This window comes from Pinus tabuliformis, chromosome X (assembly GCF_031772625.1).
Source record: "Pinus tabuliformis cultivar Carrire ecotype Pingquan chromosome X, CPIR1, whole genome shotgun sequence".
NCBI classification, from domain to species: domain Eukaryota; kingdom Viridiplantae; phylum Streptophyta; class Pinopsida; order Pinales; family Pinaceae; genus Pinus; species Pinus tabuliformis.
The window spans coordinates 1,025,731,098-1,025,755,575 of record NC_142308.1 but is presented as its reverse complement, the minus strand read 5'-3'; the positions used below and the strand labels follow the sequence as shown (position 1 = coordinate 1,025,755,575).

The 24,478-nt window shown below is 36.3% G+C and overlaps 1 long non-coding RNA gene across 1 annotated transcript; it reads right to left on the bottom strand.

Moving 5' to 3' along the window:
- Positions 1-825: 825 nt before the first annotated feature.
- Positions 826-18,476, bottom strand: LOC149143253 (uncharacterized). Its single transcript, XR_016265122.1, has 2 exons — positions 18,277-18,476; positions 826-917 (listed from the first exon to the last, which is right to left on the bottom strand). It is a non-coding gene; the product is annotated as an uncharacterized LOC149143253 (long non-coding RNA).
- Between the last annotated feature and the right edge of the window lie 6,002 nt (positions 18,477-24,478).

Sequence of the window (24,478 nt, the reverse complement as noted above, 5' to 3'; positions counted from 1 at the left end):
AACATTACCTTTGACAGAAAATTCTATAGCCTTTACCATTGGATTAAAACTTATTAAATTTGACAGAAAAATCAATATCCTTTAACATTGGATTGTAAGGTATGCGGTTTATTTTGAGGCAATAAAAACATGAATTTACTTTCAGATTCCATTCTCCATGAATACCTGATGAATCTGATGGGACCTAATATTTATATAAGACACATTCAAATCCTTCAATATGAGATGCTACTTTAGTTTTAAAAAAATGGACATTTCTTCTATTGAAGAGCACATTGTAATGTCTTGTTGGATCCCTCACAAACAGGTCTTCATTTAACAATAATTTTAGTTTTCTAAATGAAAATTAACAATTTTTAACTCTAGCATTTGTATATCATCCATTTTAAATCCCTTGTACAATAGGCCTAAATTGCAAAAAATAGAAAAATATTTTCCTTGACATATCATAATTCCCGAGGGCAAAGGAAGTGATAAATATGATACAAATTCCCTTAAAGAAATATTCTCCCAATGAAACGATAAAAAGTGTATTATGATAAAAGAAATGCATCCTAGAGGCTAAAGTTGGAGACAAAGTAATATCTAGCAAGGATATTAACTACAACAATCTGGGTGGCATGAGAGCAATATGTTGCTTTGAATTTTGGACAGTACCCATATGGAGGGTATTTACCCAACAAACCCTGTAATATGAGAAAGTTGATCCGCAATGTAATAGATCTAGAGTATAAAGTCTTTCTTTCACATCCTCAAAATTTCTTCCTATCATCAATGTCAAATCGACTCCAAGCCACCAAAGCCATGGTTGTCGTGGAAACTCTCTCAACGCATTCACCAGATGGAGCACTTGGGCGAGCGACACTAGAATAAGTGGAATAATGATGAAAGAGCACTAGAGACCTTTCAAATGTTTTCTGCCACAATTTAGGGGTAGAGGAAATCAGACATTAGAGAAATGAAGATTTTAGTACAAACTTTGCACTTCAAACTTCACAAAATGAGCCTAGGACATGAAATTTATGCTGCATAATTCAACCCTCAAAAATTGTAATCCCTGTGATGCTTTCAATTTTTCAAAGCTATAAGAAACTTTAAATTTGATAGAAAATTCAATAGCCTTTAACATTGGATTGCAACTTATTAAATTTGACTGAAAATTCAATAGCCTTTAACATTGAATTGCAACTTATTAAATTTGACTGAAAATTCAATAGCCGTTAACATTGGATTGCAACTTGTCTAGTACCTTGTTATAGACCATGAAATAAATTGCTTAAGCCTTAAATAGTTCATCTAGAAATTTTTCAGTCTTCTCCTAATTGGGAAATGACGACGATTTTTTCGACACCCAAGAAGTGTCAAAATAGTTTCTCATTAAAAGAGTTATTTCTAAATTTGTAACGTGTAGGGAAATTAAGGTCATCATATTTGGGGCTATGAAGGATATCCCCCAAACTTCCATTAGCAATCTACTCGTATACCAAAATATTACATTCATCGACACAATAACACCATAATTTCACTATGTTTTTATGCCTAATATTTTAATGAAAGTTTCAATTTCTACCTTGAATCCATTATCATTGCAAGAGGTGGAGCCTTCAACATTTCCACTATTCCATAGCCTCTTAATGGCCACATTTTCTCCATTCTTGAGTGTGGGCTTGTACACTTTTCTTATCCACTGCTTCCAATCACATTTTTCTCGTCTATGCAATCCATAATTCCATATTCTCTGAAACCTAATCGGTGAAACATGTTCAACATTGAGGGAGACTTATTGCTTCATCCCAAATATTTAACTTTAGCTTTGTTGTATTGACAATATTGTCTAGAAAATAAGGCTAGTACTTGTTTGGTCAATTTAGTGTGATCTAAATTGCTATTTATAATGTCAACCCGGGGTTCGTAAACTGATGAAGTGAAGTGTACTGTATGTACTAGATAACCATTTCCTTAGTCTTTTGTCGTTTTTAGTTTTTTTTAAGTTTGTTTTTGAATTTATCTTTCCCTACCATGAGATGATGAAAAGGTGATAACGCAAGTGAAATGTGGATGATTATGGTGATCTCTAAGTGATTTTCAAAACTTAAAAGAAAGAAAGCTTTAAAATAACTGAAATGAAATCAATTCTTCAAAAGAAATAAAGACATCAAACAATGAACTATGACATTGGCCCAGTATCTTTGTTGCTGATTGAAAATGAAAGTGAAATCTACACTAAACTCAAAAAGTGAAATCTACACTAAGCTCTGCTATATCATTGAGTGAAAGTTGAGATATATCTCCCTTCCCATCATGTTCAAAATGTCTATCCATTCATCTCTAATAGCTTTTAATAGAAGGGCTTTCAAGGTCTCCTCATCTAAGTTACTCATTTTTGCTCTTTTCAGGTTATATTGAAATCTTTCAAGTAAATCCTCCAAGTTTTCATCTTCTCTTTGCATCATTTTCAATACCTCATCCTTGTGATTGGTGGGCATACAATAGTCCAGGTACCTATCCAAAAATGTTTGTTTCATATCATTCCAAGACCTAATGGATTGAGTGAGTAATCCCATGAACCATTTCAAGGCTGCTCCTTTCAATATTGAAGGAAACAGTTTGAGTTTTATGGAGTCTTCCAGATAATCATAAGTTCGACACACGACTTCAAACTCAAATAGAAATGTTTCAGGGTCCTCATTCCTTAACCCATGGAAGTTTGGGAGGACAGATGGTGAGATATTTTTCATGGTGGCTCGGGAGTCCTCATCGACTATAGGAAATCCGAATGAGTTATCTCCATCCCTATTTCCCCCAATGTTACCTCTACCTCCTTCATTGTTTCCTCCTCCTCCTCCTCCTCTACCACTACCTCTACCAAATCCAGTTGCTCCTTCCTCTATCATGGTAGTTTCCCTGGAGACTTTAGAGTCTTCTGGTTCTTCTACTAAGGGTGAACGAGAAGGAATTTCTCCCTCTTCTTCTTCAGATGACTCTACTTCTTCAATTACAATTTGTCTCTCTGTAGAAGGAAGGAAAGGATCTCTTTCTAATTCAGATTCGATGGAAGGTATGGGAGAGTCGACTCCTGCCTCTTGAATTCCAGGAATCCTAGGGCTAGGAGTGGAAGTTGGAGATGATGGAGGTGTCTCTTGTCTATTCCTTGAAGTAGATGGACTTGTAAAAATCGAACTCTTGGCTCTAGCTAAAAACCTTCCCCTAGAATCTCTTGCTCTATGCATGTCTTTTTTTTATTTTTCTTCAAGTCGGGGTAATAATTCTCTTTCTGATCTTCTAGGTCACTCTAGGTGCAAGAAGAGAGCATACTCAAGAAACTATTAAACCAATAACTTTCTCTTTTCTGATCCTCCAGATCACATTACTTGCAAGAGGAGAGCATACTTTGAGAGGTTATCAATTTTCCTTCCTTGAAATTTTCTTGTTTTTTTTTTAAGAATTTGGCTACCTAATTTCACTTCCCCGGCAACGGCACCAAAATGTTTGGTCAATTTAGTGTGATCTAAATTGCTATTTATAATGTCAACCCGGGGTTCGTAAACTGACGAAGTGAAGTGTACTGTATGTACTAGATAACCATTTCCTTAGTCTTTTGTCGTTTTTAGTTTTTTTAAGTTTGTTTTTGAATTTATCTTTCCCTACCGTGAGATGATGAAAAGGTGATAAAGCAAGTGAAATGTGGATGATTATGGTGATCTCTAAGTGATTTTCAAAACTTAAAAGAAATAAAGCTTTAAAATAACTGAAATGAAATCAATTCTTCAAAAGGAATAAAGACATCAAACAATGAACTATGACATCGGCCCAGTATCTTTGTTGCTGATTGAAAATGAAAGTGAAATCTACACTAAACTCAAAAAGTAAGAACAACTAATCCACACTAGTTCAACTCTTCAACTCAATCTTCCTTGTGAGAAGATATCATGAAATGTTAAGCAATGTGAAATCTCAAAGAAGTTAAACCAAACTGATCACACTACTTTATCTTTCTTGTCCTTTTACCTTTCAGCTTAATTTACCCTGTGAGAAACAGTCATGAACAAGTCAAGCAATGTGAGATCTAAAGCATACTAGATCAAGCTACAATGAGTGATATTCTGGTTCCTAATAGAGTTATGTGATTATAGAAAGGAACCGTTAGTAGATGAATAGCATGATATCTAAGAGAAAAAAATAAATGTACAATTTAAGGAGATAACAGTACTGCAAATCAAACTTCAGAAGACAAGAGTCAGCGACAAAGACAAGATGATCTTGTATGCCAATAGTTATGAAAAGAAAAGGTGAAAAATTGCCCCGGGCTGCCTAAAAACACTGATCAGTTGTAACCATAAAAGAGCAGCAACGAAAATGTAAATCAACAGAAATCAAAATCTTTCTTATGTACAGCTAATATACATGATGAAATAAAACGAAAAATTTAAATGACAACTGTAAAGCTAATATACATGAACAAAAATAAAGCAATGCAAAAGTGAAAAGACAACTATACAAGGTCTGAGTAAGCAGGGGCCCTCTGCCACTTTAACCAATTCAACGAACAGCTACACACAGAAGTTTAAACCAGTCTTCTCATATATTAAACAGCAACATAAAAGTGCAGTGGGGAAATACAACAGTCTTCAAATTACATTAACAACGATTAACTTGTACAACGTTCATGGACGCATTATTTATAAGGAAAGAAAGCTAAAACAGATTAACTAAATCTATGCTATTAACCACGCTGCCAGAGACACGTGAATCCTCCTTAGTCCGGATCTAGGTGACTGTCATCATGTTTATTAAATCCGAGAGGTATGGCTATTGGATTTGCGCTGCCAGGATGTCTTCGTGGCTAAGGATTGTGCCACATAGCTTCACGTGCTCAAAAACAGAGCTACGCAGAGCCGTGCCACCGCTGGACACTTCCGTTGACTATCCTTTGCCCCGTGTTTGATCGTGGAATTTTATGGCCGTGCTGGATGATCTAGAGGGACACGATCCATGTCCTTGACTCCTGTAACTTGCCCATGTGGCTCATTTCCTAAGAGGAAACCTGTAGCATGGTGTTTGAAAAAACAGCTGCGGAATCCTGTGCTGGTTGCAGAAACCTGGGTCAGCTGCGGAAACCTGTATCGGCTGCGGAAACTGAGAAGCTTCCGCAGCTATCTGAGCAAAATTTTAAACCAAACAACAGTCATCAGCATAGTTAGAAAACCATGTCAAAAACTCATTTTTAAACTAAAATACAATGATTTAATCAACTTGGTGGATAAAATGAGTGGAAAAGCAGGCTGAGAGGGTGTATGGGAAAGTGTAGGTTCGAGGCTCAACATACCCCTGCTCTGAAGGTGTTGCATGTCCTCATGCAACCAAAACTTAGTTATTTTTCCTCAATCCATATGCTCTGAGGCTTCTGCAAGAACATCTAGCCCTCTTCTCTTTCTCTTTGATGCTAAAATGGTCCTTGGTTTCTTGACTAGACATTTGAACTTAAGATTAATCAATGCCCTGCTCAACTTTTTACACTTCTTCTTCAGCTTCCTGTTCTTCTTCTGCCACAGTCCTAGGTGGAGCATAGTGTTATCATGGACAATCTTGTCTACCTTGCTCTGCTCTTTGAGTGTTTCGTTTTCCTGTTTGATGTGCCTATTTAAGACTTCCAGTTCAAACACTTCCTGTTTTAAAGACTGTACTTGTGCATCAAGTGGCAAGGTGGTGCTTGGTCATGCAGCTGATTGTTCCAAGGACTCTAAGTAGTTATATGCTTCTTGCTGGGTGGAATCTACCTCAGGTGTTTTTCTCAGCCTGAACTCAAATTCTGGTGAAGGAGGATTGCTTTCTCTTTCCGGCTGAAAATGGCTTTCCTCTCGTGGAGGACTTGGCTCAATACTTGGTTGAGTTGGGGATTTATCTAAATCAATAAAATGAGACTGTTTTTCTTTGGTTTTATTCCCCTTCCCTTTTAGCCTAGTGCTCCTTCTTAGGTAAGAACTAGTACTTTTCTCTTGTGCAGCCTGTTTTCCTCTTTGCTTTTTCTGGGTTATGGCAGTAGCTTGAAGATCTATTAACCTCTCTAACAGAGGTTGATAATCTTCTTCTACAGACTGTTCAGGGGATGGATAGGTTTCTTGAATGGTTATCTTGCCTTTGTCCTTTTTCTGTTTCTTATTTTTAGTTCCCTCCTCTTCTTCTTTCTGAACAGTTTCCTGAATGTCTACTGTAGGAGAGTCTTGGGCTGTAACATTCTTTTCTTTTCTCCTACTTCTCTTTGGAATTTTTGGGGAACTGCTTGTAGAGGCTTCAGTCAGTTCTTGGAAGTGATTTCTTGTCAAAAACGTTTCCCAAGTATCCTTAGTGTTTTTCAACTAATCTTCAATAAGGATTTTTATGAACCCGTGATGGTAAAGATGGGATTCAATACTACCTACGTGTTTTTGAACAGTAGAGCTCATTTTCTTCAAGCTTGATAACAGAAAATAAGGAAAGTTAAGGGTACAACCTTCCATGAAATTCATCATTATCCTGGCATGATACATATACATGGTACCAAAACGACCCTCGCATGTGATAAATTTCTGGACAAGTAATAACAGAGTGGACCATTCTTCTTTTATTGCATGCACGGGGATTCCTTTGGTAAATATAGAGGTATCCATACCTGGATTTTTGAGCATGATTTTCCATCCTTGATCGTCTACACTTCTGTTTTTGAACCACCTTTCGCCTTCTTGTGGGAGACTTGTTGCAGCTGCTATTATGGCCTCGGTCACTGTAAATTTCAGGTCTCCCACCTCCATTGTTTGTCCATTAAAGGACATGGCAAAAGCTTTAGTCACTTCTTTATTATAGCCCGTGAACTTTTGAATGAATCTCAGCCACCTTGCTTTCTTTAACGACTCCTTCGTTTGAGGATAACCGTCCAGGTACTTTGGTCCCTCCGGTTCAGCTCTTAGTAGCTTTCCCATTCTCGGCTTTAAATTCCGACTGAGAATTATACTGCGTATGAAGGTTCAGGGAAAAAATGGGCTGATTACGGGATTCTTAGGATAACTGGAGTAGCCGTAATCGGAGTTCAGGATGTATGTGGTGACTGGAGCCAGGGTTTGGAGCAAACTGTAGTGGATGCATCAGAAATGGAGAGCAGAGAATGGTATGAGTACCGAGGGTAAGCAACAGTAACAAGTGCAATATCGAACGCATGCGGGAGTGAAGTGATAAATGGGCAGAATAACGGCTGAGTCCTTTTGAATCGGATGACTTGTGCACACGTCTCAGCAGTCGGCTGCGGGAATTATGGTGAAGGAGAGCCGTGGTACAGTAGGTCACGTCTCACAGTACGGCCAATAAATGGAAGAGAAGTTCATAAATTTAGAATGATCATGGAACCCTTAGAAATGAATAGGGTGTGTGGAATGACGTCGGTGGAAGAGGAGTGGTATGGGGCTTATCGAATCAAATCATTGCATTTATTGGAACTTGCCATGGTTTAAATAACTATGCATAATAATGACATTGAATTGTTATTTGGTAGATATTTTTGATCATACCTTTGGAAGTTTATCATTTCTTGATTAAGGCTTCTGACCCATGGTTGTTCTTTGATCTTGAAGATGCCCCATGTCTTTGCTGCACTTGGTGATGATGACACTAACCTTTGACTGTGATTTTTTTTTTTTTGAAAACAGAGTGATGCCGGCTGTGGAGACAGAGTGATGCTGGCTGCGGAAATCATTTCTGGCTGCGGAAACTGGTTCTAGCTGCGGAAACGGTTTCCAACTGCGGAAACTAAGGAAACACCCCTTTAACTGCACAAAGATAATTAGAAAAGAACCAACTGAATAAAATAGTCCTGAGAGGGACTTTTATTGATCGAATGAGATGAAATGAGTGGAATGAGATGGAAATGGAGTGGAGTGAAGTGGAATGGAGATGAAAATGAGATGGAGGTGAAGTGGAATGACAAGTGAAAATGAGATGGAGGTGGAAAGAAAGAGAGATTTTTTTTGGAAAATATAGAGTGTCAGGTGCCCCTGATTTTCACTCTACATTTTCTGTATAAGACTGCCAATCCATGATTGGTTTTCAGGCTTATACAAAAGTTTTTTTTTTTTTTTTCAACTGAAAGAGACAAAGACTAGGCTGATGGAGGAGAAGGATTCCTCTCCACCAGCCTCATTGCAGAACTTTCTTGAAACATTTTGACAAAGTCCTCTTTTGAGAGTGGCTTATGATAAATTTTCAATCGGTGGCCATTCACAATGAGAGGAGTTTGAAACTCATCAATAGTCTTGACTCGAACTGCTCCATTGCTAAAGACTTCATCAATCTCATATGGTCCAAGCCAATGAGTCTGAAATTTTCCTTTGAAGTCTTTAAACTTGGAATCAAACAGTAACGCCCAATCTCCCTTTTGAAACTTTCTCTCTTTGATATATCTGTCATGCCACTTAGTTCTTTGGTGCTGAACTAGATCAGTCCTTAAAATTGTATCTTGTCTTATTTCATCTAGCTCATTCAGCTGCTCCATTCTGTGTTTTTGGGCTTCTGACAGATTCATCCCCAACTGAACTGCCATCTTGAAGGTCTTGACTTGAAACTCAATGGGGAGCAGGACTTCTTTCCCATAAACAAGTTCATAGGGAGAATGTCCTGTTATGTTCCTCCATGTAGTTCTATAGGCCCATAAGGCTTCAGGAAGCCTTTCTGCCCAATCTCTTCTATGGAGATGAACAGTTTTGGTGATGATGCTCTCAAGAACTTTGTTTGTAGATTCCACTTGACCATTTGCTTGCGGATGGTATGGAGTAGATTTTCTGTGCTTGATTTTGTATTCTTCCATCAGCTTCTCCATCAAGTTAGATGTAAATTGACTTCCCTGATCTGTCACAATTTCTCTTGGGACACCAAAACGAGTAAAAATATCCTCAAAAAGAAATTGAACAACTGAATTTTCAGTGGCAGAAGGCAATGCCTTGGCTTCTACCCATTTAGTGACATAATCAGTGCAAACCAATATATACTTCTTTTGTTTAGATGGTGGATTAATAGGTCCAATGAAATCTAAAGCCCATTTTTCAAAGGGTTCGATGAGTACCTGTGGCTGTAATGGCATTTCATTTGAAAGAGTTGGTCTCCCAACTCTTTGGCAGCTGTCACATCTTATAACATATCGTTTTGCATCTTTGAAGAGAGAAGGCCAATAATATCCTAAAGAAAGGATTTTATAGGCCGTCCTATTGTCAGCAAAGTGTCCACCGCACGGTTCATCATGACATGCCTTAAGTATGTTAGGCATTTCATCTTCCCGAACACATCTTTTGATCACACAATCTAGCCCTGTTTTAAACAATTCATTAGAAATCCATGAATAATTTGAGCTCTCCTGAATGATTTTCCTTTTCTCATTAGGAAATAAGTGTGGAGGTTAGCAATATTTGCATACCAAGGAGTTTTAGTAGTTACTGCAAACAAATATTCATCTGGAAACTTATCCTCTACAGGAGAATCTTCATTAGCATTTTGGATTCTAGACAAGAAATCAACTACTATATTTTGTTTTCCTGGTCTATCTAACACAGTAATATTGAATTCTTGTAAAAGTAAAAGCCATCTTGTAACTCTGCCATTAGTAACAGGTTTGTTCATGAGATATCTAATTGCAGAATGATCAGTATGGACAAAAGTTTCATAGCCTGTTATATAATGTCTAAACTTGTTGATTGCATGAACAACGGCTAAGAACTCTTTTTCAGTCACAGTATAATTTAACTCAGTAGGAGTCAAATTTTTACTGGTGTAGTAAATGGCATAAGGAACTAAATCCTTTTGACCCAACACAGCTCCTAGAGCTGTATCTGAAGCATCTGTAGAAATATGGAAAGGAAGTTTCCAATTTGGCCCTCTCAAAATGGGTGCTTCAGATATTCTTGTTTTCAAAGTTTCAAATGCAGATTGACAGTCGGGATCCCACTTGAATTCACAGTCTTTTGTAAGTAATTTGAAGGGTGGAGATGCTATTTTGGTGAAGTTTTCAATAAACCTTCTATAATATCCAATAAATCCAAGAAAACTTCTAACATCTTTTTGACAATTTGGAATAGGTAACTTGGAGATGACTTCAACTTTTGATCTATCAACCTTAATCCCATCTCCCGAAATATGATGTCCTAAAAAAATCCCTTCAGTAAACATCTTAAAACATTTTTCATGACTTAATGAAAGATTTGTTTCTTTACATCTTATAAGGACTTTTTCCAAATTTTCTAATGCCTCTTCAAATGAATTACCATAAACTATAAAATCATCCATATAGACCTCTACACAATCATGAATTAGATCAGAAAAGATTCCTAGTACTGCCCTTTGAAATGTTGCGGGTGCATTACATAATCCAAAAGGAAGTACTCGGTAAGCAAAAGTTCCCCATGGACAGGTAAATGTGGTCTTGTCCTGATCTTTAGGTGCTACCTGAATTTGATTGTAACCACTAAAGCCATCCAAGAATGAGAAATACTTTTTGCCTGCTAAAGTATCTAATACTTGATCAATAAAGGGTAAAGGAAAGTGATCCTTCAAGGTTGCTTTGTTCAATTCCCTGTAATCAATGCAAACCCTCCATTTACCATTCTTTTTAGGTACTATAACCAAAGGAGAAACCCACCGGCTATCTGAAATGGGGTAAATGAAGTTTACATTAAGTAACTTTTGGAGCTCTTCTTTCACTATCTCCCTAAGGTTTGGATTCATCCTTCTTTGAGGTTGTCTGATTGGTCTACTGTTTTCCTCAATGTAGATGTGATGAATGCAAGTCTTAGGGTCAATACCTTTCATATCAGTATACTCCCATGCAAATAAAGTAGAATGTTTTTACAAGATTTTGATTAGCTCCTCCTGTTGTGACTTTTCCAAGTTTCTGTTGATATTCAATGTTTTTCCTGGAAAAATCTCAATGGCAGAACTACCAAATTCTTCCATAGAGAAAAGAGACATTTGTCTAGATGATAGACACTCAATGTCAGAATCCAACTGAAATTGTGTGTGGTCATATTCTGAAGATGGTTCAAATTTTTCTAATGTGTTCAGAATTTGACTATCTTCACTGATCTCAGAAATGGTAAAGACAGGTTGTATAGTAGCTTCATCATCAACCCACTCATTATCTCCTATTTCCGTGATTGCTTTTGCTGGAGGATACAGATTGAACTTCTTTGTCGAATTACCATCAGAAATATAATATCCCCAGACCTACAACTTATGAAAGCATCAACTGTGGCTAGCCAAGGTCTTCCTAAAATAAGAGGATGTCCTCCTAGATTACTCTTGGGAGTTAAAATCATGAAATCTACTGGATATTCCCAAGAGTCTAAGGAGACTGGAATGTCTTCTAATACACCATCTGGTTTAATAATTGATCGATATGCAAGTTGCAATAAAGTAGGTGTAAAAAGAAGATTAGGAAGTTTTAGCTGTTCCATAGTCTGTCTACTCATGATGTTGATAGCAGCCCCTAAATCAATCAAAGTATTTGGTATTTCTACCCCATTGATATGTGTTTTGACAATTGGACTACCAGGATCTACATATTTCTGCATAGCAATTTTTCCCATCATGATATCTGCAATTTTCCCTACCAGGGGGATTCTTCTGGTATCTCTTGGTTTCCTTCTTGGTCTTTTAAGACTCAACTCCTTTATTGTTTTTGCTAGAATAGGAATCTCTTTAATGGCTTGTAACAAGGGAATATTGATACAGGCATTCTTCAATTCATCTAGAAAATTATAGTCAGGCAACCAAATTTGTTTTTCCACCCCTTTATCAATTTGTAATCTTTCAGGAAAAGGAGGTGTGGATAATGATGCAGGTTGCTCAACTATGGGAGTTGTGGGGGTTAATTCTTTTTCTTTTTCTTTTTCTTTTTGAGTGTTTGGGTTTTGAAGTGATGCTTCAGAACCCTTATTGGCTTCAAGAGACTCTTCCTCAAAAATGCTTTGCTTTTGAGCATTTATAGAAGGCTTATCTAGGATTCTACCTGATCTGAGTTGTAGTTCATTGAGAGGAATAATCATATAGGTAGGAAATTGTTGACCTTCCAGCATGTAAGCATTTTGAGGGTTTTTATTATTGGGGTTTGGAAATGGCTGAGAAGGAAGTTGATTTGACTTCTGTTGGAATGGAAGCAAGAGTTGAGAATTTGGATTCTGTTGAGAAGGTTGTTGTTGTTGTGGAAATGGCAATGATAGTTGTGGATTTTGATTTGGAAGTTGTGGAGCTTGTTGGTTTTGAAAAGATGGAGGATATTGGTAAAATTGAGCAAATCTCCCATAAGGATTTTGCATACCTTGTACCCATGATTGAAAAGGATTTTGAGGTTGGGACCAAGGTTGTTGCCAGGGATTCCAATTTGGTGAGGGTTGAAAATTCATAGAGTTGTTAAACCCTTGATTTTGTTGCCCCTGCCAAAGTCTCCTTGCAACAAAACAGAGAGATTCGAGTGTATTTGGATCTTCTTGAAAGACAGCTTTGAGCCCAGGAATTGAAGGAAAATCCTTGGTCTCATGATTCTCTGAACAAATTACACATGTTTCTACAACTTTTGCATCCAAGGGACATTCCCTTAGAGCATGTTTCTTCCTACACTTCAGGCAAAAGATGGCCAAAGCCTCAGCTTCTGCTTTCTGCTTATTGTGAATCTTAAGGGTGTCCAGTTGCTCACTAAGACTTCCTAAGATGTCAGTTTTGAATTTTATCAAACATGTTGCCAATCTCAGCCCTACTTACTGATCCAGTTGCAGATTTGTTTGCTCTGATGAGAGAAGGATCTCTAGGCCCTTTTTGAGTTTTAGATTTACCTCTTGAGAGATGGACACATAGCTCTGCTATATCATTGAGTGAAAGTTGAGATATATCTCCCTTCCCCATCATGTTCAAAATGTCTATCCATTCATCTCTAATAGCTTTTAATAGAAGGGCTTTCAAGGTCTCCTCATCTAAGTTACTCATTTTTGCTCTTTTCAGGTTATATTGAAATCTTTCAAGTAAATCCTCCAAGTTTTCATCTTCTCTTTGCATCATTTTAAATACCTCATCCTTGTGATTGGTGGGCATACAATAGTCCAGGTACCTATCCAAAAATGTTTGTTTCATATCATTCCAAGACCTAATGGATTGAGTGAGTAATCCCATGAACCATTTCAAGGCTGCTCCTTTCAATGTTGAAGGAAACAATTTGAGTTTTTGAGAGTCTTCCAGATAATCATAAGTTCGACACACGACTTCAAACTCAAATAGAAATGTTTCAGGGTCCTCATTCCTTAACCCATGGAAGTTTGGGAGGACAGATGGTGAGATATTTTTCATGGTGGCTCGGGAGTCCTCATCGACTATAGGAAATCCAAATGAGTTATCTCCATCCCTATTTCCCCCAATGTTACCTCTACCTCCTCCATTGTTTCCTCCTCCTCCTCCTCCTCTACCTCTACCTCTACCAAATCCAGTTGCTCCTTCCTCTATCATGGTAGTTTCCCTGGAGACTTTAGAGTCTTCTGGTTCTTCTACTAAGGGTGAATGAGAAGGAATTTCTCCCTCTTATTCTTCAGATGAATCTACTTCTTCAATTACAATTTGTCTCTCTGTAGAAGGAAGGAAAGGATCTCTTTCTAATTCAGATTCGATGGAAGGTATGGGAGAGTCAACTCCTGCCTCTTGAATTCCAGGAATCCTAGGGCTAGGAGTGGAAGTTGGAGATGATGGAGGTGTCTCTTGTCTATTCCTTGAAGTAGATGGACCTGTAAAAATCGAACTCTTGGCTCTAGCTAAAAACCTTCCCCTAGAATCTCTTGCTCTATGAATGTCATTTTTTATTTTTCTTCAAGTCGGGGTAATAATTCTCTTTCTGATCTTCTAGGTCACTCTAGGTGCAAGAAGAGAGCATACTCAAGAAACTATTAAACCAATAACTTTCTCTTTTCTGATCCTCCATATCACATTAAGTGCAAGAGGAGAGCATACTTTGAGAGGTTATCAATTTTCCTTCCTTGAAATTTTCTTGTTTTTTTTAAAGAATTTGGCTACCTAATTTCACTTCCCCGGCAACGGCGCCAAAATGTTTGGTCAATTTAGTGTGATCTAAATTGCTATTTATAATATCAACCCGGGGTTCGTAAATTGACGAAGTGAAGTGTACTGTATGTACTAGATAACCATTTCCTTAGTCTTTTGTCGTTTTTAGTTTTTTTATGTTTGTTTTTGAATTTATCTTTCCCTACCGTGAGATGATGAAAAGGTGATAAAGCAAGTGAAATGTGGATGATTATGGTGATCTCTAAGTGATTTTCAAAACTTAAAAGAAAGAAAGCTTTAAAATAACTGAAATGAAATCAATTCTTCAAAAGAAATAAAGACATCAAACAATGAACTATGACATCGGCCCAGTATCTTTGTTGCTGATTGAAAATGAAAGTGAAATCTACACTAAACTCATAAAGTAAGAACAACTAATCCACACTAGTTCAACTCTTCAACTCAATCTTCCTTGTGAGAAGATATCATGAAATGTTAAGCAATGTGAAATCTCAAAGAAGTTAAACCAAACTGATCACACTACTTTATCTTTCTTGTCCTTTTACCTTTCAGCTTAATTTACCCTGTGAGAAACAATCATGAACAAGTCAAGCAATGTGAGATCTAAAGAAAACTAAATCAAGCTATAATGAGTGATATTCTGGTTCCTAATAGAGTTATTTGATTATAGAAAGGAACCGTTAGTAGATGAATAGCATGATATCTAAGAGCAGAAAATAAATGTACAATTTAAGGAGATAACAGTACTGCAAATCAAACCTCAGAAAACAAGAGTCAGCGACAAAGACAAGATGATCTCGTATGCCAATAGTTATGAAACGAAAAGGTGAAAAATTGCCCCGGGTTGCCTAAAAACACCTGCAAAAACACTGATCAGTTGTAACCATAAAAGAGCAGCAACGAAAATGTAAATCAACAGAAATCAAAAGCTTTCTTATGTACAACTAATATACATGATGAAATAAAACGCAGAATTTAAATGACAACTGTACAACTAATATACATGAACAAAAATAAAGCAATGCAAAAGTGAAAAGACAACTGTACAAGGTCTCAGTAAGCAGGTGCCCTCTGCCACTTTAACCAATTCAACGAACAACTACACCCGGAAGTTTAAACTAGTCTTCTCATATATTAAACCACAACATAAAAGTGCAGTGGGGAAATACAACAGTCTTCAAATTACATTAACAACGATTAACTTGTACAACGTTCATGGACACATTATTTATAAGGAAAGAAAGCTAAAATAGATTAACTAAATCTACGTTATTAACCACGCTGCCAGAGACACGTGAATCCTCCTCAGGCCGGATCTAGGTAACTGTCATCATGTTTATTAAATCTGAGAGGTATGGCTGTTGGATTTGCACTGCCAGGATGTCTTCGTGGCTAAGGATTGTGCCACATAGCTTCACGTGCTCAAAAACAGAGCTACGCAGAGCCGTGCCACCGCTGGACACTTCCGTTGACTATCCTTTGCCCCCTGTTTGACCGCGGGCTTTTATGGCCGTGCTGGATGGTCTAGAGGGACACGATCCATGTCCTTGACTCTTGTAACTTGCCCATGTGGCTCATTTCCTTAGAGGACACCTGTAGCATGGTGTTTGACAAAACAGCTGCGGAATCCTGTGCTGGCTGCAGAAACCTGGGTCAGCTGCGGAAACCTGTATCGGCTGCGGAAACTGAGAAGCTTCCGTAGCTATCTGAGCAAAATTCTAAACCAAACAACAGTCATCAGCGTAGTTAGAAAACCATGTCAAAAGCTCGTTTTTAAACTAAAATACAATGATTTAATCAACTTGGTGGATAAAACGAGTGGAAAAGCAGGCTGAGAGGGTGTATGGGAAAGTGTAGGTTCGAGGCTCAATAGTACTAACACAAAAATGATCCTAGCCAAACCAAAGAGTGTTGGGAGAAGCCATGCCCAACTGTTACACTTTTATTCTCCTGCTATCCTCCATGTCAGAATAGGACTTAAATCCTTTAAGACCATCATTGCTGCAAAGCCCATAATTTCCCATTAAACTTGACTTGTTAAAACTGAGATTGAAAGAAGAAGGAACAATACCAATTAGCTGATTATCTGAAAGATTGAACCTATTAAGCTTCAAATTGCCCAATTGAGGAGGGATTTCTCTTGTTAACACATTAACAGAAAGATCTAGATATGTAAGAATTGGCAGCTCCCCTAGATCTCTAATAATAGGGCCAAAGGATCCTTTATTTGACATATTTAGGTGTGTAAGCTCATTCCATGACAGTACATGAGTAAGAAGGCTACCAGAGAACTAGTTCTAGAAAAGATAAATCCTATACAATTTTTTCAACGAAAAGAAAGTTTCCAGAAGAGAACCTGTGAAATGATTGTTGCTACCATCAATTACAAAAGGATTAGCCACCAAACCCATCTCAAAAAAAATATTAGCCACTAGCCCTATCTTAGAAGGCAAGCTTCCATAAAAACGGTTACCAGATATCAAGAGTGTTGACATATTCTTGGCACTACTAAATTCATAAGAAATCAATCGTTCGTTGCAAAGCTTTATTTCTTGATAACCAGACTTTCCAACATATGTACTTAGGGATGGCAATCCTTACCTGTCTAAGGAGAGATTTATTAACAAATTTCTGAGGTGTTTTTCGACAGATTTAGGTCTGCAAGCTTATTCCATTACAATAAGTCAGTAAGAAGGCTACTAGAGAACTGATTATAGAAAAGATACAAATTACACAATTTGTTCAACAAATTGAAGGTGGATGGAAGAGGACCTGTGAAATGATTGTTTCTACCATAAATTACATAAATATTAGCCGCTAGTTCTATCTCACAAAAAAAATAGCCACCAGCCCTATCTCAGAAGGAAAGCTGTCAGAAAAAAGGTTACTGGATATCAAGAGCGCTGACATATTTTTCACATTCATAATTTCAAAAGAGATTAAGCCTTCGTTGCAGAGTTGTATTTGTTGACAACCAGACTTTCCATCATATGTACTTGGCGGTGGCCATCCTTACTGTTCTAAGGACTGATTTATTCACAAATGTCTCGGGTAGTATTTGAAATATTTGGGTCTGTAAGCTCATTCCATGATAGTATGTCAGTAGGAAGGATATTAGAGAACTGATTTTGGAAAAGATACAACTTACACAATTTTTTCAGCGAACCAAAAGTGGTCGGAAGAGGAATTATGAAATGATTGTTGCTACCATCAATTACAAAAAGATTAGCCACCAGACCTATATTAGAAAAAAATATTAGCCACCAGCCCTATATCATAAGGCAAGGTGATGGAAAAACGGCTACCGGATATCAAGTCTTTCCATATACCTGAAGTTTGGCTCGTAAGTACAGGGACAGGGACTTCAAATGAAAGGTCGAATCGTTGTGATTGAGAATAATTACAATTATGGTTAATGAGGCATAAAAACACATTCTAAATGGTAGTTTAGAAAGGCCACATGATTCGTGAAAAGGCACCACAATATTTACAGGTTTAATGGGCACCATTGGCCAAGCTACCCAAGATAGCTCCAAATCAACAAGGCATGGTTGTTTTTCGTGGAATGAACAAGGCAATAATTCATCCACAACCTTAATGCAATTATAAGTTGTTGGGTTTTTCCATTATGAAACCACAAAAATTGGCCATCCTACACCAAATGGAACTCATTTCAACATTACCCAGACTGATGACCCAGCAAATATCGATGAGAATCACCAACCAACAAAAAATAAATAAAAATCAAATGAGTTGCATCGTACCATCCAACTTAGCGAACCAAAGTCTAGAATTCAAGGCTCAGGCTACCCCTTCTTACATGAGCAGAGAAAGGTTTTTCCAATTCAAATGAGTTATATCTTTCTTGAAAATTCCCTATCCTAGCAGTGAAATGCTAGGCCTAACTTGAAATCGAATATATTTTTCACAGATGAAGCAAGACACGAGATAAAAGTCCATAATGTCATTACAAATCAAACTTGAATGTTCTGTTTGGACATTATGAAACCACATACACTGCTCATCCTACGATAAATGAGAACTTGTATCATTTTATCAAGACAAATGACAAAAGACTCATAATCAGTGAGAACCATAACAAACAAAGAGCATCAATCCTTCTGAGTTTACTACCAGAAGAGAAAGAATACCATAATGCAACGGAGAGATGTACAACTACAGGCCTAAGCTTTCAACGTCACCTACTTATACTGCCCAAACAGCATATCCATGACTCCCCTGTTGAATCGACCCATGCTCTTCATGTGCTGCCGAGCTGCTTTGTCGTCGGCGACGAACCCCTTCTCCTTCAGCTTTACCAAGAGCTGCCGCATCTCATCAGCCTTCTGTGCCTTCAAGTAGGAATCAACCAAATCGACATAAGTGGCAACATTGGGCTTCACCCCATAGCCAACATCTCAAGCGTATATTTTCCTGCGTCCTGAAGCATTCCACCCTGGCATAGCCCCTGAATGAGAACATAGTAGCTATACGAATTGGGCAAGCACCCTGAGGCCTGCATTCTCATGAAGACCTTGAGGGCGTCCTTGGGCTTGCATTAGAGTGCCCTTGCTGACCGCCATTGCCATGAGCGAGATCTTAAGGTGAACGACGAGGACGAAAATTCATGAACCGTTTCAGTGTCATGAACCGTTTCAGTTTTGGAACAACGATCAAATTTTATTCACTTGTCTAACACCACAAATCCACGGTGAACAATAAGACACGGCGACGGCTGGGGCAATTCATTTCAAAGGGAAACGCCTTACGACGTAATTATATTGATTAAAAAGTCTATGCTTTACACGAGAAAATGGAATAATCTTATTGTCACGACAATTCTTTCATAAATGGCGGGTGGACCACTCTGTTTTCAATCTTGATCTTTGAATTCTCAAGAGAATAGATCTCTTCAAGATGGATCCCCTTTAGGATTGGAAACATACAAGATGTACATAATACTGTGAGTAATTCGAATCACAATTTTCCATATTAAAATTATGTTTAACATATATATTATAAATATACATTTTTATTCAAAATTTATCCTAACCTCTCCATCCCTTGTCAGCTTGGCTAAATCCATTGTAAAATCCACTAATCCTAACCATCATTACGATAAAACTGTATCTTTTAAACCTTTAGAAATAACTTATTCCAATTATATTGCATATTTAATAATTAACATTAGTTTAAACAAAAAAAATTGAATTCAAATTTAAAGATAGGAAAGAGTTGTATTTACTTGTATCGGCATATGGATGAAAGTAAGGATAAATACAAAATATGCTTCCTATATTAAGTAAGAATAAATAAAAAATATGTTTCCTATATTAAGTAAGAATAAATACAAAATATGCTTCCTACATTAAGTTATAAGAGAAGAATGTGCAAAAAAATCATATTAAACTTAGTTGCAAACATATGAAATGAACAACAAACCGTTAATAGAAACAAATGTGAGGAAAATATCTTCCCATGGAAAAACCACACACTTTAAAGTGTATTTTAAATTATTCAACAACTAATTGTTCAATACAAATTTTTTTGTGCTCTCTCAAAAACCGTTTAGCAATCACTTAATTCCAGGAAAAATTTGGTAGCATAATAGTAAGGTAAATATACTCTTATTCTTTTCTCTATTTTAGCACTTTATTTCTAATGCATAATAAAACCATAAACTATTTATGGCTTTGTATTTCTACATTGAGAAAACCAGCAATAGGTTATTCTCTGCAACTTCTCATTACTGAAATAATTTCTTGGACAATTGCTGAAATATTATTTACACACATATTGAAATGTTCCCTTCACAGCTGCGAAAATATTCCCTAAATAACAACTAACATATTTTTTGAAACATTTTTTGCACATCCACAGAAATATTCCCTTCATAGCTGAAATATTCTCCTGACAACATTGATGAAATATTCTCTTCATGACAATTAAAATATTTTCTACACAATAGTTGAAGCATTCTCATCTTAACATTTTTGAAATATTTTCTACACGGTTATTGAATTTCCTAGTGGTGCTGCAAAAGTTCTTTGTGACACTATTCAAAAATTCTATATGGAACTATAAGGTTCTCAATAGCAATACAAATTTTATTTGTAACAGTCTAACATTTTTAGTAGTTCTAAAAAATTTCTTCATAGCATTATAATGTTCTCATTAGCACTATAGAAGTTCTTTGCAACATTTTAGCATTCTCTACAATGCTACAAAATGTTTCTATAGCATTGTAATGTTCTCAATAGTGCTACATAATGTATGCACACCACTACAATGGGTAGGACATCTTTCCCAATATTCTCACACTTTTCATATACCTTGCAAGGGTAAAGGGGAGAACACATCAAATTGCAAGGTAGTTTATAGGGCTCAAAAAGCCCATTGACTCAAAACACCACTTGAAGTTATCTATGTTCACTTTTTCAACAATGAATAAAGAGCATTTTGTAAGCTGTTGACTTTCTCAAGTATCACATTTCGATCATTTAACATGTCCGTAATGAAATGGTATTGGATATCTATGTGATTTTCCTTTTCATAAAAAGTTATTTTTTTAGTTAGAAAAATGGTAATATTACTGTCAAATTGAATCTTGATAGCTTCTAACTTAACCTTACTTCTCAAGACATTTTCATAATCTAGATATCCTCCTTAGAGGCATGAGTAGTTTCCATATACTCTACCTTTGTACTAAACAATGTTACCATGACTTGTCACTTAATTAATCCAACTCACTATTCCACCATACATACAAACACATAACCACTAGTAGATCTCCTTTTATCCTCATCCCTTACCCAATCAGAGTCCATATAACTCTATATATCAATGAAGTGTGGGTCTTATGAAACATCACTATGATAGAAAATGAAATACTTATAGGTATCACACTAATATCTGGAGGCCCTCTTTAATGCAACCCAATGTTCACGTCTAGGATAAACCATGAAGCAAATCAAGACTTGTTATTTTGTAAATATCCACTCTTGTACATACCATAGCATACATCAAATTACCAACTACACTATCATAAGGAATAAAAGTCATATCTTGTCTCTGTATGGGTGTAGTAAAACATTATTCAATTGAAAGATTAGTTCCCACATAAATTTGAGTTGTTAGTGGTTTTCCATCTACCATCTAGAAACATTGTAGCACAATTTTTACAAATTTATTTTGGCTCGACCAAATTATTTTATTTCCTTTGTTTCTCTTAACATCCATTCCTAGGATGCATTTTACAGCCTCCAAATTCTTATTTTAAAATTGTGTTAAAAGACAAGAGTTTAAATCACAAATCACATCCTTATTATTAATAAATAATATCATATCATCAGCATATAGAATGACAATAATAAAACAATAACTTTCATTTTCATAATACACATAATGATTTGATTTGAATCTTAGAAAGCTAACCTCGACACAAAGGAATCAAAATTTTGTACCACATTCTAGGATACTGTTTGAGACCATATAAATACTATTCTAACTTGCAAACTAATGACTATTTACTTATTTCAATAAAGTTCTCTAGTTGTGTCATGATGGTCTTCTCCTTTAAGTAACCATGAAGGAATGCAATTTTCACATGCATTTGCTCTATCTCTAAATCAAGGATTGATGAACACATAATAGAAAACTAATAGATGTTAACTTAATAATACCTGGGAAGATCTCACCAAAATATATTCCCTCAACTTGGGAATATCCTTTTGCAACCAACCTTACTTTATGATTTTCAATAATGCCATCCAAACTGATCTTATTCTTGAACACACATTTACATCTAATTGGTTTTCTTCCATCAAGAAATGGGACTAAGTCCCGTGCATCGATTTTTTTTCTGCATCCATGGACACTCTCTACCACTCCTTATTTTCCATCTCCATTTCCTCTTTCACAGTTCCAGGCTCCTTAATGTTATTAAATAAATCAAATATATATCAAAATTAAGAACGACTATAACTATACTATGTAATTGTCTTCTTTTCCAGGTGGACCTCCTCTAAGTTTGAGATGGAGTTTCTTCCTCCTCTTTTAGACTCTTTGAACCTTCCTACTCATCTAGTCCTTCATGAACTTCTTGTTCAATTTCTATTTAAATTCATCTTTCTTGTTATTTTATGGTAGTTGAACCACTAAGTTCTTCACATCCTCTTTTGGTTGTTCAACTATGGGAGAAGGGATAACTTCTCCAAAAACAACATTTTTGTATACAATTTCTTTCTAACCATAGGATCCCAAAGCTTGTACCCTTTCACACCAATACCATAGCCAATGAAGACACATTTCACTCTGTTGTTATCCAATCTGTTTCTCCTTAGCTACAAGAGAATAGGCCTCACAAGAAAAGACAAAATATGTTGAAGATAGGGCTTCTTTCCCATCGAAGCCTCCATATGGGTCTTATCCAAATTAGATAATGTGGGAGAACTATTAATAAAGTAACATGCAATAAAAAATTCCTCAACCCAAAACTTCTTCTTTAGGACAACTCCATTAAGCATACTCATTACTCTCCAACAAATTCTATTGATTTATTCTGAAACTCAATTTTTCTAAGGTTTACATGAAGTTGTCTTATGTATTTTAGTGCCACCCTCCTTGAAATAATGATCAAACTCTGCAAAACAAAGCTCATAGCCATTATAAGTCCTCAACATGTTAATCTTCATACACATTTTATTTTTCAATAGATATTTAAGCTCCTTAAATTGACTAAAAACCTCATATTTAGTTCTAAGGAAGTATACATGTATCCATTTAGAATAATGATCAACAAATGACACATAATATAAAGCCTTAGAAAATTGAAGGAACTTTAACTATAATAAAACATTAAAATGAATTAAGTCCAATAGCACATAGGATTTATGAGAACTAGAATAAAATTAGAAGTGATTGTGTTTTCCATATATATAATGCCTTGCAGAAATCAAATTCAAAATAATAAGCATTCAATCCATCAACAATATTTTTATTTCAAGGACCATGGAACATTCTCATCTATATAACCCAATATGTTCCATGATAACATTGTCTTCTTTGGAATTAATTTGATTTCTGAATTGAGAATTTTCTTAGGAGGTTTTGATTGTAAAAAAATAGACCCTATAGATTTCTTTGCTACAAAAATCCAAAAAAAATTACTCTTAATAGTGCATCAATAAAATGAAACAACTTATCCACATGAACATCCTTAGTGAATACCATAGCTCCATGAACAATTTTTCACGCTTTGTTAGAGAAAACAAATTGCACACCTACATCATTAAGTGTTCTTACTGATACTATATTTCATGCTAAATCCAAAGTTGCAAAACTTTATTGATTCCCTTCACTTTTCCATCATGGAATCTAATGAAGAATTTACCACATCCAACTATGATGAGAGGAGAGTCATTAACAATGTATACAAATCCAACTTCATATTTTTCATATGCTGAAAACCAATGTTGATGAGAATTCATATCAAAGGAAGCTCTAGACTTTATCACCCATTCAATATGGCATGCACAAGTTGCCAAAGTTGTAACAAATACATCTCCATTGTCTTCTTGAGAATATTTTCTTGAATCATTATCAAAATCATTTTTTTCCTTATCTTCTTCTTCTTTTCTTCTTTGCAGTTCCTTTTAAAGTGACCAAATAACATTTTTCCTTTGACTTTCTAGGAAACTTTCATCTCCCATGTGATTTGGATATACTCCTTTCTCTTCTTTCCTTTATCTTTTTATCTTCAATGAACGGTGATCCAAGAGGATCTCTAAAATCAAGTAAATTGATGGCAACAATTTGTAATGTAAATGTACTCATGTCGAAGAGCTTCTCGAGAGATTTCTAAGGATGCTTAAATAGAGTCAAAATAATGTCATATGAGAAATTTATGGCCTCTTGAAACTTGGGAAAAACAGGGAAAAAAGATGTGCATGTGGGACACATGGAATCACTAGGAGATGACATGTTTTTGTACTGACATTGTATGGATGCTACCATGGAAATACAATAGGATGACAAGTGGAAGTATGACATTGAGGTGGACTATACATATATTGAAATGACAGTACATATGGTGATGACGTGGCAATCTGAATGATTACTAGAATGTACATAGGATGATGTGATATGACAGGCGAAAAAATCAGAGTGTGACACGTAGCAAGGCATGTTGACATGACTAACAGGTGGAACCACCAGAACGTCACACATGACACAACTAATGTGGTTGGAGACTAACATAATGGTGATGTGCAAACAATGTGCTGGTAATGTGGCGAGTGAGTAGGCTAATTATGTGGCAGACACATGGTCCAATTGAAGACCGACACGTGGCCCAATCATTCATTACAATGTGAAAATAGTTACCGATGAAAAGGGAACTGTTACCTCA